General features: G+C 43.0%; 1 long non-coding RNA gene across 1 annotated transcript; it reads right to left on the bottom strand.

Moving 5' to 3' along the window:
- Nucleotides 1-1,183: 1,183 nt before the first annotated feature.
- Nucleotides 1,184-2,403, bottom strand: LOC125968776 (uncharacterized). The gene is made up of 2 exons (XR_007481367.2): nt 1,956-2,403; nt 1,184-1,818 (listed from the first exon to the last, which is right to left on the bottom strand). It is a non-coding gene; the product is annotated as an uncharacterized lncRNA (long non-coding RNA).
- Nucleotides 2,404-8,374: the final 5,971 nt, after the last annotated feature.

Here is an 8,374-nt window from a genome sequence, read left to right as displayed (position 1 = left end):
TCCACACATTTTTTAAATTTAGTCATGGCAAGCAGAGGGATTTTTTTGGTTCATATCAACCCTATAAAACTGATGGAATCACGCACATGCAGTTCATATCTAAGTATCTGTTAAATGCTACAGTACTGTATATCTGTCACAGGTGTCAAACTCCAGTTCTCCAGACCCGGTATCCCGCATGAGACATCACAATATGACCTGGTCGTTTTTCTTAGAACGAGTGGGACTGTTATTGAAAATGGAGGAATGAGCAGGAATGCTCCAAGAAGTGTAATTGAAGGGGAAAAAAACACTTTGAGAGTGTTTTTAGGTGTGAAATTAGCATTTTAACAAAGTCAAAAAAGTTTATTTAGCACAATTAGGCTCCTTCAATACATTTTGAAAGTATTGGGTTTTAAGATGTTTGGGCAACGTACGATGTAGAAAAAGAGCTATTGTTGTCTTCAGCAATTACTATTTAGTGCAAATTTGATCTGTTTTCCAAGAAATGCGCACAAGCTGATTCCCCTGACACCCTCGCCCACCCCAACTACTCTGGAAAGGACGAATCAAATTGGAAGTTGTCTGCTGATTGGCAAATGGGGATTAGCGAGTCAAGGCCCGAGTACTTAAACCTCGAAAGTGCGTTTGCTAGTTCCTTTGTTTCTTTTTCTTTCTTTCTTTCTGTTTAGTTTTTATCAGGGCTGTGTACTCGGTTGGATTTTTGCATCGAGTCCGAGTCCGGCCTCTTGACCACCGAGTCCGAGTCCGGCTGTCCATTTTTTCTGTTAATTCATGTGACTTGAATAAATTAGGCTTTATTCAAGGCTAATTTAGATCAAAATCTACCAGAACGAACGCAACTGCTTCCACACTGGCTGGTTTGGCTTATATAGGATCCCTTGCTGAGAGCGCGGACGTAAAAGTGAGGCGACGTTCCAATCGGACGTCGGATCGATAACATTTTCCCTGTCCTACCGGAGTTGTGCTAGTAAATATACGGTTGACAATTTAACCGATAGAAGTGGATACATTGGAACATAACCTACACTCTAATATATTATTTGACATGGTATTAAATGCGTGGCTTTACAAAAATAGTCATTGAAGCCCACCCTTAGCCCTGAGTGCCAGTGGCATGAGGCAAAACGCTTGAAAACACACTCTCGCCCAATTAAATAACCATTCTGAAACACAGGACATGTAAGATAATATTTTTTAATCATTAATTACACCATTATAGCTCAGACATTTATCTAAACACAAATAATTAGTGACGACCCCACAACTATCGAAACACATCAATGATATAAGCTGGGTGACATAATCGTCCTTGACATTGGTACATAATGTAAACATTAGCCAAAGTGCAACTCAATGTGGCCGCATTGATCGTAAGCAGGGCTGTGGACAGTATTCCCTACGCGCATTCTCAGCAGCATGATGAAAATAAAATTGAACGTATTTTTTTTTATTGTCGGACTCGGTGGACTCGGTCAAAATCAGCACCGAGTCCGGCAAAAATGACCGAGTCCGACCGAGTCCGAGTCCCCGAGTCCGAGTCCACAGCCCTGTTTTTTTTATGTTTTTATATAGTTTTTTTTTTTTAATGTGAGGTATAAGTCGGGTGCAAAATTAATAGAACGTCTTGAAAAATCAATGAAGAAATACCACATTAAAAACACATTAAATGAAGTCAACCTCCAAAATGTTCTTGACGGTCAGTCCACGAAAAGCATGTACTTCTTTGAAATGGTCCGTGGCGGAAAAAAAAGCTTGGGGACCACTGGTCTTGGTCAGCACTCAATCACCATTTGTAGTCTAATTCAGTAGCAAAACCTGAAAATCAAAATGGCCTTTTTATGTATTGATAATGATTTCCTAAGTGAAAACTAGACAGCTGCAGTTCATACAATCTTTGACATGGCAAAACTTGAGCTTTTGTTTGGCTGGTTTTTTTGTATCTGCACAAATACCTTATTTTAAGGACAAGTTGTACCACAGAAAGCAACGTCCTCTTCTCAAACAACAAACAGTCCAGCACTGAATTTAACTCGACAAACTAAAACCATATGCCTGTCTTACTTTTCCGATCATCCTCTTCCACCACCCTCTTTTCCATGAGAAACATGTAAATACAAAGACCTAGAAACACATGTGCTAAGTCATAAAGCAGCATATGTGACCCCCTCCATTTTGTTCTTCCCTCTGTTCTGCCCCCAGCCTCAACTCCCTTGCCTGAAAAACAAAACCGCAAGAAAGAAGGGAGAGAGGATGAAAAGCTAAGAAACAGGAAAACAACAAAAAACAAGAACAAAGAATGGAGGAGGGGATCACAGCATTGGGAAACCGACTTAATTGCCTGTGTGCGAATAGCAAAGGAAGAAGAGGGACAAGCTGGCGACTGGGAGGCAGAAGAAAAAACACACATTGCCTCCTGGAGACTCCCTCGCCAATTCTTTACAATGGTGGCCCCTTGGTTGGGGGAAGTGCTATGAAGTCCGAGTTTCTTGCAAGATACATAAACAAGGAAAGAGTTTTTGTGAGTTCGTTGTTACCATTCGAATTTCTGTAGCTTATTTGGGGCATTTTTTTTCTTCAACCTGATGCATCATGGCATATTGCCAAAATGTGCAAAAACGACAGTATTTCTTATTCAGGTGGGTTGTTGAAAACCAGCTTTAAAGTTTGCTGTACGCAGGTGTCGCATCACAAAGCTCAGGCCGCAATGACAGTTGAGCCCCTTATTTTGTCATGCACAGCGTCGAGCTTAAACACCCACTAACAAGTTTGGTTTTCAACTGCTTCAGTTGTGGCCAAAGGTTACATGCACTTACCATGACCATGTATGTCAGTAATTTAGGGCAATTAATGTGTTTGAATATTTTTTTTCCCATCATGGAATGATCATATGACAAGGAATTGGTGCCAAGGTGGCTTCACTATATAAATATATACAGGACCGAGTGTACAGTGTATGTAGTATATATTAACTACAATAATCTAGTTCGTTGGGCTGAAACATAAATTTTATTATTATTATTATTATTATTATTATTATTATTATTATTATTATTATTATTATTATTATTATTATTATTATGCTCTAAAATTTTATTATTATGATTATTACTAGTCAGCATAAAGTAATAAGAATTTGCTTCACAGAACCAATAATGATCAACCAAACACATTATGCAAGTGTGTCACCAATTTTTATGGATGGCGTGGAGGGTGAGCTCATCACCCAGGTGATGTAATATTCCCCAGAGATAAAAATACATATATTAACTACGTATATAGACGCACTGTTGAGACAGTAAATAGTAAAAATAGTCTATTTTATGCCCCCCAAAAAGACATGAAATATAACATAGTGTTTATTGATAAAGCATAGAAAACTGAAAATATCTGTATGAAATTAAAACAAGTATATCAATAAAAAAAATCTCAATTTTTTAGTGAGTCTGGAGCCCTGATTCAATACAAACAATACAATAATTCTAAAGCAGACTACAACAACAACAAACACTATACCCACAAATTATTTTAATTGAAATGTATCATTTTATAAAATACATTTCAACTAAATCTGTTAAAAAGCAATAATTATCAAGACATCTCTCTCTGAAACACTTGTTGATCAAGAGGTTTTAATATGCAATCAGTACAGAAAGTAAAATACAAACAGTAAATCGGGTGCAGGTGTTGTCTGTAACAATAACCACATTTGTCCATTTCATTACAATACGGAATAAATTATGATCAAATAGTATGTTTTTCTCTCCACTCCATAAAATTGCAGTACAAGACAAATCACATGACCCTGTCAAGTAACTTTTTTTTTTAATTGCTGTGGTCGTTGGGAGGCCTTCAAACCTAGAGTGGAGTCACCACATTTCCCACAGCCGTCTAGGGATTGGACTGTAGACTTTGAGGTATGTGTGGGGCACAGTCGTGAAGCCCTATGCTGTCTTTTGATAAAACTGCAGTGAAAAGCACCACGTTTATAAAGTAACTGAATTTGAGAAAGTCAAATACTGTAGGGGTCTGAAAGCAACCTTAGTCCTGTCAGATTTGCGATTGCAGTTTCCACAATGCATGTAAACCTACTGATTGCGTTGTCAAGAAGTTGCTAGCATTGTTCCTGTACCTGTGTCCACATTCCCAATGACAGTTATGTTTAGACATTCATGAGGAAAAAAAAAACATGGCTTCATTTCTGTAGTCTTGGAAGTGCTGAAACTCACTTGAAACATACCCCGCATCCTCCATCCAAATTAAGCTTTTTGAGTGGCCACATTCCACTCAGTCAGTGTGGAATGCGAACAAGGTGTACCACGACAATCTCGTGCTATCAAACAATTTGGAGTTTCTCAAGGTTAAACAATAGTGGTGCAAATGGACAATGCTGACCATCTTTGGACCACGAGGCATGCATGTAACCCTGTTACTTCTGTTGTGATCTGAAAAAGATGCAGTTTTGTGGTGTTTACTGACAAAAGAACTCTGCTAAATTCAGCTGTGGTTCACCAATCTGTAAATATGGCCCTTACCAGCCAAATTGTTCCCCTTGTTGACAGTGGTTTGGACCCAAAGCTCCATCTTGCACAAAGAACAGAGACTTTCCTTGAGGTTGGTTTGTGTCTCAACAGGGGGAAGTTTAACAAAATAAGCGCCCGTCCACCATTTTCACAATTTGGCACAGTTATAGACAAACTGAGGCAAATAGATGCTCCTAAAATAAATGAACCAAAAAGTGTTCTTCTCAAGTAGTGCAAGTGACCAGAAAGAAACTACAGTGCATGCTTTTTCAATTAGCAATATCTGAGAAAAATCAAATAGTTGGTGGTGATGGGCATACCTTTCAGGAAATTAATAGAGGGAAAAATGAAAACATATTGATTCTTGGAACAATTAATTATTAATATTATTAATATAGTTTGGTGGATCGCTGTAGAACTGGGTAGCACGTCCGCCTCACAGTTAGGAGGGTGCGGGTTTGATTCCACCTCCGGCCCTCCCTCTGTGGAGTTTGCATGTTCTCCCCGTGTCTGCGTGGGTTTTCTCCGGGCATTCCGGTTTCCTCCCACATTCCAAAAACATGCTTGGTAGGCGGATTGAGCACTCCAAATTGTCCCTCGGTGTGAGTGCGAGTGCGGATGGTTGTTTGTCTCTGTGTGCCCTGTGATTGGCTGGCAACCAGTTCAGGGTGTCCCCTGCCTACTGCCCAATGACGGCTAGGATAGGTTCCGGCACGCCCGCGACCCCCATGGGGACAAAGCGGTACAGAAAATGGATGGATGGATTCATATAGTTTAATACCAACTTTAAAAGTACTGTGCGATAGTAATGTCATTCATTTTCACATTTATAAAAGAAAAATCACGCTTACATCTATCCAGCCATCTTTTACCGTTTAGCCGGGGTCGGGTTGCGGGGGCAGCAGCTTTAGGAGGGACGCACAGACTTTCCTCTCTACAGCCACTTCATCCAGCTCATCCTGAGGGATCTCTCGGCATTTCCAGGCCAGCTGAGACACATAGTCTCTCCAGCGCGTCCTGGGTCATCCTTTAGGTGTTCTGGCAGTGAGACATGCCCCAGACACCTCCTCGGGGAGGCGTCCAGGAGTTTTCCTAATGATATGCCTGAGCCACCTCATCTAGCTCCTCTCAACGTGGAGGATCAGCACCTCGACTCAGAGTCCCTCACGAATGACCGAACTTCTCACCCTATCTCTAAGAAAGAGCCCAGAAGGAAACAAATTTCGGCCGCTTGTCTCAGAGATCTTGTTCTCTTCACGACCCATAGCTTATGACCATAGATGAGGGCAGGAGCGTGGCTCGAACAGTAAATCGAGACCTTCGTCTTTTGGCTCAGTTCCCCCTTCACTACAACAGTCCGCATCACAGCAGACGCTGCACCAATCTGCCTGTTGATCTCATGCTCCATCTTGTCCTCGCTCGTGAACAAGACCCCAAGACACTCCTCCACTTGAGGCAGGTTCTCATCCCTGACCCGGAGAGGCCATTACACCCTTTGCTGAGTGAGGACCATGGTCTCAGATTTGGAGGTGCTGATTTTCACTCGGCTGGGAACCGCTCCAGTGAGAGCTAGAGATCATGGCTTGAAGAAGACAACAGCACCACATCATCTGCAAAAAGCAGAGATGCGATGCTGAGGTCACTAAACCGGACATCCTCAACGCCTCAGCTGTCCCAAGAAATTCTGTCTATAAAATGTTATGAACAGCGACAAAAGGCAGCCTTGGCGGAGTCCAACCGTCACGAGAAACAAGTCCGACTTACTGCCAGAAATGCAGACTAAATTCTGACATCGGTAATACAGGGACCGAATCGCCCTTATCAGTGGGTTCAGTACCCCATACTCCCGAAGCACCCCCCACAGAACTTCCCGAGGGACACGGTCGAACGCCTTCTCCAGGGCCACAAAACACATGTTGGCGAACTCCCATGTACCCTCGAAGATTCTGCCGATGGTATAGAGCTGGACCACTATTCCATGGCCAGGACAAAACTCACAGTGCTCCTCCTGAATCTGAGATTCAACCTCCTGATGAACCCTTCTCTCCTGGGTGTTTGTTCCGCTAAGTGACTTAAATGCTCACGTGGACAATAACAGTGAGACCTGGAAGGGTGTAATTGGGAGGTACGCCCCCCCCCCCCCCCCCCCACACACACACACACACCTCGATCAGAACCCGAGTGGTGTGCTATAACTGTACTTTTGTGCTCAACATGGATTGTCCATAATGAACACCATGTTCAAACATAAGGATGTCCATGTGTGCAGCTGGCACCAGGACACCCTCGTCCGCAGTTCGATGATCGACTTTGTAGTCGAGTCATCGGATTTGCGGCCCCATGTTTTGGACATTCCGGTGAAGAGCGGGCCCGAGCTATCAAATGATCATCACCGAATGCCGGTCCGACCTGGCAGACCCAAATATACTGTGAGGTTTTGCTGGGAACGTCTGGCAGAATCCCCTGTCAGAAAAAGCTTCAACTCCCACCTCCGGCAGAGCTTTTCCCACATCCCGGAGGAGGTGGGGGACATTGAGTCTGAGTGGACCATGTTCCGTGCCTCCATTGTTAAGGGAGCCGACAGGAGATGTGGCCGAAAGGAGGTTGGAGCCTGTTGTGGCGGTAACCCACGAACCCGCTGGTGGACACTGGCTGTAAGGGATGCCGTCAAGCTGAAGGAGTCCTATCAGGTCTTTTTGGCCTGTGGGACACCAAAGGCAGCCGTCAGTTACCGGATGACCAAGCGGAAGGCGGCTTCGGTGGTTGCTGAGGCAAAAATCCCGGTTGTGGTTACCATACCATACCATACCATACCATACCATACATACCATACCATACCATACCATACAATACAATACAATACAATGCAATATAGTGTATGTATTTTACAACAGCAGTAGCACTTCACATATTGCAATGGGACATGGTCATGTGATAGGATATATATTATAGATTCAGCACATCTTAAAATGACTGTTTTATTGATGTGTTTCTTATTTTATTTATACTGCATATTCAACTCTGCGTGTTTTCGCTCTGCAATTGTGGTACAAAAAAGGCAACATGGTAAAGACATGCTGGCTGAGAACGAATTATTAAGTTTTCAGTTATTTCTAATGTGGAAGATTCAAGATTCAAGAGTTTTTTATTCGCCATGTTTGAGCGTGCCAAACAAGGAATTTGACTTCGGTAAATCACAGCCTCTGTTCAACATTTAGGTGACTAACAACAACACTCAGGACATGTGAAGAACAAAAGATATTCTCAAACACCCCCTGATCTTAAACTAATCTTAAATTCCCAAGAGGGCAAGGAAAAACTCAAAACTCCAGCTAGGGGAAATGAGAAACCTTGAGAAGAGACCACAGATGGGAGGGTCCCTCTTCTAGGATGACCAGGCTGCAATGGATGCAGAGAGGACACATAGTACAAACAGTGTAGACAAAAAAGGTGTGGAAAGCGGGATGTTATTGTACAGTAATGACTCTGAGACTCTAAGAGTGGTGTGAGTTCATCAGAGCGACAGCCTGGGGGAAGAAGCTGTCTCTGTGTCTGCTGGTTTTAGTGTACAGAGCTCTATAACGGCGTCCGGAGGGGAGTAGTTCAAACAGGCTGCAACCTGGGTGCGAAGGGTCTGTTGAGATGTTACTTGCACGTTTCCTGGTCCTGGACAGGTACAAGTCTTGGATAGATGGGAGGTTGATTCCAATTATCTTTTCTGCAGTCCTTATTGTCCGTTGCAGTCTGTGCTTGTCTTGTTTGGAGGTCGATCCAAACCAGACAGTGATGGAGGTGCAGAGGACAGACTGGATGATGGCAGTGTAGAAGATCTTCAGCAGCTCCCGCGGCAG

This window comes from Syngnathus scovelli, chromosome 5, assembly GCF_024217435.2.
Source record: "Syngnathus scovelli strain Florida chromosome 5, RoL_Ssco_1.2, whole genome shotgun sequence".
NCBI classification, from domain to species: Eukaryota; Metazoa; Chordata; class Actinopteri; order Syngnathiformes; family Syngnathidae; genus Syngnathus; species Syngnathus scovelli.
Note: the sequence above shows the minus strand (reverse complement) of the source record. Positions and strands in the feature narration are given on the sequence as shown.